Genomic DNA, 5,128 nt, shown 5'->3' with positions numbered 1-5,128 from the left:
GCAAAATACTTCTTGTTCTATATCTATATACCTTTTATACACAATTTTAACAAAACACTTCGGTATATAATAATACCCATTATGTTCAACTGCATTCAAATACAAGCTTTTGAATTGAATGAATATACAGTTTAGTTTATAATGGGGTCTATTCTGATCATGTATTCCTTTATATATAGGTCAGTGTTGATTATCTTGAATTCAGATAAAGTCGGTAATATGCGTGTTGTTATTTTGTTAAACTAAAATTTGGCCGCGGTTGAACGTTATTGAATAATTCTTGTAATGTGAAAGAACAAAGACTTCGAACAGTTATTGAGTATAAGATTATACAGAGTTTGACAATGTGTCTGTTATGTGAATGATACTGTATATAGGACTTGTAAAATATACAAGATAGGTATGAATATTACGCCTTTAAACTGGCATTTGCTGTGGTGTAAACGTTATTCGATAGCTTTTATATGAAAGATAACATAAATGATGATTTCGGACATTTATTGAGTATTAGATTATATAGAGGGTGAATTTTATGAAGAGTTTGATACGACCTGTATGATGACGTATAGATGAGAGAGCTTTGGTGTGATTATTTTATGTTAACTTATAACTATACAAGTGCCAAATGCGCAGAATTCATATTTCCGAAGACGTACGTGTATATATGACGTATTCATGTGAGAGATTCGGTGTAATTATTTTATGTTAACTTATAACTATACAGGTGGCCATTGCGCAAATTTCATATCCCCGAAGACGTACGTGTATATAATAAAAACAGATCCAATTATATAAGACAGTGGTCAAAACACGATGGAATATATGCTTTACTATGCTTTATAGTTGATATGTGCTTTAAAAGATTGCATATAAGTTCGCTGTGAAAGTTGTTCAGAATTTAATTACAACTAATTTACATTAAACGCCATGGCGCCTATTTTGTTAATATTTATAATCGAATTTCTGCCCTTAACAGAAGGTAAGTTTATATTTTCATTTCGTCCAACATGTAACTTTTAAAAATCGCCAATAATTACTAAAAGAATCTATCGGAAACACACAGGAAAGGAACTTAATAACATATTAAAGTTCTATGGTATGCGGTTCTTTTGTGGGTGTGGGATTTAATTAGCTTACCGCTCGAGAGGAGAAAACAATATCCATCTGCTGTTCGTCCATATTTGTTCAGGATGTCATAATTCCCCGATACGTCCAATCTACTGGACTCGCCCTTACTTCCTAATGCCCGTAAAAGAAAATGTTGACTTGTAAAAGAGCAAACCGTAATGTATTGTGTTGCTGAGCATTATAATATGTTATTGGGACGTATTATTGTTGAAAGTTCCATATTGTAGGAAACAGTAGCTCGGTCCCAGATATCATGAACAATTTAATTATGTTAAACATATTCTGTGTCCTTAGACTGTCTCGCCTTTTGCTACCAGGGTACTTGGATATTACAGCAACAATAACGGTTTATTTTTATTTATCAGTCTAAATGGTTTGTAGTAATCACCATATGTTTCGGGTTTTTAAAAGCGAATTCTTTGATAAACTCACGTCGGTGCAGTTCAAAAACCACATTAAATGAACAAAAATATTTTTATTTCAGCAATGAATGGTCCATGTCTATTTAAATCAAACATAGGTGAGAAACACATACATTAATTTATATAGTAACGAATGCAAGATAACTGAGAATAGAGCTGTAAATTAGCAAATATGTACAAATTATGACTGATCTGTTTTAACATAAATGCAACGACCATGTTTAATACGCCTACGCCTACCCATTCCACCCATTACTGTAATTCAGTCAGGGCTGAGAGCGAGATAAAATTTCCTTTAACTGGTTAACGCGTTAAAAATTTTATGTTAACGAGTTAATATGAGTTAATTATTAAAGCTCCTAAAACATGGCCATTTTCGTATTCAATCCATTTCAGAGAGTAAAAACAAATATTCTTAATCATTATTTTTTCATTCTGGACTCCGCGTCTAGGGTTTAGGGGGTATTTGGACGGGTAAATGTTTTTAAACCTTAAACCTGGAATCCTAATGGGAGACTGGGGACCAAGTTATTTCGACCGGAGATGTGCAATCCGGCAGACGTAACTAAAGCGACAGTGGCAATGTGGTCTCTGAATGATATATGGCATGAATAAAGGCCCTGTCACTAGTCTGTATAACTATTTACCAGCTGAATATGCCTATATGACGTCACAGAGTGTTAACGCTCTAATCTAATGTATACGTTAACCAGTTAATAAGTTAACTGCTCCCAGTACTGAATTCAGTGTTGCGAATTGGAAAAGATATGTTCATAATGTGGGAAATAATGTCCAAAAACTGTTTATAAATGAAACAAATTGACTCACTGTTGTTTTTCTTGTAAATGGTAAGAGAAGGCACAAAATGATTTTGCCTCGTTTCTCTTGGCAACAAACTTGTTTGCACCCCTACCCCTTTTCAAAATTTCTCTATCCGCCCTTGCACATTGGTATTAGCAGTTAATTATAAAGAAATAATATCACTTGACAACGATGTACGTGGTGTAGTTTAAATATTGGAATGCTAAACGTAAGCGACAATTCAGTGGAAAGTTTCCAAGTATTAACCATACAGAGTAGCTTAATTTCGTCAACTTTTGTTAAAGTGTAACACATGATACAATAGTAGAAAGAGGATTTGGTCGATTTTATCCTAGTTTCAATTTAACGATTAGCTATTTAGCATGTTATAGATTGTTTATTTTAACAAATGGTCTATTTGTAGATGCTGCTTTAATTGGTGGAGCTGCCGGTGGGGTTTGTCTGTTAGTTATTGTGATCATTGTAGTAGTTGTTTGGTAAGTTTCGACATCCTTCGTAATTATAAATCTGTGTCCGTTGTCATTAGCCCAGTCGGAGTCGAACAGTAGACCGTTAAATAACCAATTTATTTTAAATAAATCTGTGATTTATGATTTTACTATCGTTAAGGAATTGGCCATTCATTTGAGGGGTATTTTTTAAAGGAGCATTATGGGAGATTAGATAAAGAGCTCGCAATTCTCACTATAATAATTATAAGGAACTACATATTGTAAAGGGAATTTGCTAAAATGTCAGTCAAATTGATCCACTCTGAACCGAGATTTTAGCGATTGAATTTTAGGCCTAGTCTCGATCATCATTACTAAAGTCGGTATAATAAAAACATAGTCTCGATTATCCATTTTTGGATGGAGTGTTGAACAGAAAATCGGATTCAAATCCAGTAAATATCGTAGGCTTGCGATGACATCGAGAGTTGATTATGGTCCTGATAGTTAATTAATGTCTAATTAATAATTTAGATAACATTTAAGGCAAACTGTTAAATGTCTTGTATAGCTTTAGATTTCGTGTAACGAATCTATTAAACCCGTATCTTTGTTTTAGTTTACTGAAAAGAAGAAAGAATAAACAGCATAACAAACCATCTGCTAGACGAACTGGAGACTCTAGTTATGAGAACTGTCATCCCGACGAATCTATCACGGATAGGGAGGATGCAAAACATACACAAATTAACGCCAGTAATAACGATACAGATAAGAAACCGGACGATATGATCATTCTTGAGAACGATCTACATATTAGTATTGATTCAGTTCCCAACACGTCCACCACAACTAACAGTAACGGTACTGGGCAGAAAGGAACCCGGATACCGGATGATATGATCATCCTCGAGAATCCTATGTATGTTAGTGTTGATTCACTTCCAAAGAGTGAAAAGTCAAATGATCAACGTGACAAACCCAACCACCAGTCTACAGTCCACAAATTTTCCGTGGGTCAAAGTTCAAATCCTAATGACGTTTATGCAGTAGTAAATAAAAAACCTAAAGCGACGGATAAACCTTCTAAACCAACAAGGCCCACCCAACCTTCGAAACCAATAAAACCACCCAAACCGTGCCCACAAACTAAACCATCAATCGCAGTTAAACCACCGGTTCCAAAGAAACCCATAGCCAAATTGTAATGTCGTAAACTGAATCAAAGCTGAACGTAATGATTCACGAGGAGATGTGTTGATTTACACAATTTAGAACTGTTGGTTTCTTCTGACATAATTGTTTGTTGTTTCTCAAAGCTGTCTTTAAATCACATTTAAAAACCAGAAACATGGGTTGTGTTCATTCATAGCTTACAATGTATGATGGAAGTCTGAATTAACGGAGGGTTATACCGTGACACACTATAAATGCCAGGCTCTATTAACGCCTAGAGCTAGAATCATGTGTGTCAATATTGCAAATACATGTTCGTCGTTTTGTTTCTAATGGGAGAGAGAGCGAGAGAGAGAGTTTATTTCAATAATTTGCTTGCGCGTATGGGTCTTTAGCATTGGGAGGAAACCAGAGGGCCCATAGAAAACCCACGAGGTTGGACAGCCGACCCTACTTCTTGTCAAGTGGATAATCGGGGCAGTCTTGGTTGTCAAGTACTGTTGCTACGATAATAAACGATCTACGCTACATCTTAAAACAGTCGTAAATTTTCATTATTTATATTTGAACTATTATAGCACGAACGACCGGCTCTTTATCTAAATCTTATAAAATGTATCTTTAATGTTTTATTGCTCGGTAAGTGTCACATATTAAAAAATAACCACAAATAATAGACTTACATCCAAAATGTAGAATACCAAGCTGCAAAAACACATATCCATTTTGAGGTGTTGATTCATTTGGGAAAAAATATCATAGGATTCTATGTATGGCCATAACCAAAACTGTCTCAGAAATCTTTAAAATCTGAAAAGTAACTATTTCGTGGTGCACTATACAATTCCCAGTTATACTTACTGCTAACCTAGGGTCAATACATACTCCTCGCAGTGTTTCGTTTGATTATACATAATTACACTTAAAGGGCTAATCCCGATATTTTTTGGAGAATAAAACTGCTTAATTTTGTGTTAAAATCCCTTAAAATCCTCTAACTAAGGGCCGAGCATCTAACTCAATATTTGTGATAAGTTTTCAAACAACTTAAAACCGCCAGTCTTCATCCGGAAATGCAGTGCGGTGTCTCAAGCGGTATTATGCGGTGTCTGGATAAAACCAGACTTTTATTTTATAAAAATGATGTGT

At 34.8% G+C, this 5,128-nt stretch overlaps 1 long non-coding RNA gene across 1 annotated transcript; it reads left to right on the top strand.

Moving 5' to 3' along the window:
- Window positions 1-236: 236 nt before the first annotated feature.
- Window positions 237-4,928, top strand: LOC126830860 (uncharacterized). Its single transcript, XR_007684002.2, has 4 exons — window positions 237-979; window positions 1,613-1,648; window positions 2,776-2,848; window positions 3,423-4,928. It is a non-coding gene; the product is annotated as an uncharacterized LOC126830860 (long non-coding RNA).
- The last annotated feature ends 200 nt before the right edge of the window (window positions 4,929-5,128 follow it).

The sequence above is a fragment of the Patella vulgata genome, chromosome 8 (genome assembly GCF_932274485.2).
Source record: "Patella vulgata chromosome 8, xgPatVulg1.2, whole genome shotgun sequence".
In the NCBI taxonomy this organism is placed as follows: Eukaryota; Metazoa; Mollusca; class Gastropoda; family Patellidae; genus Patella; species Patella vulgata.
The sequence above is the reverse complement of the archived record's forward strand: the minus strand, read 5'-3'. Positions and strand labels throughout refer to the sequence as shown.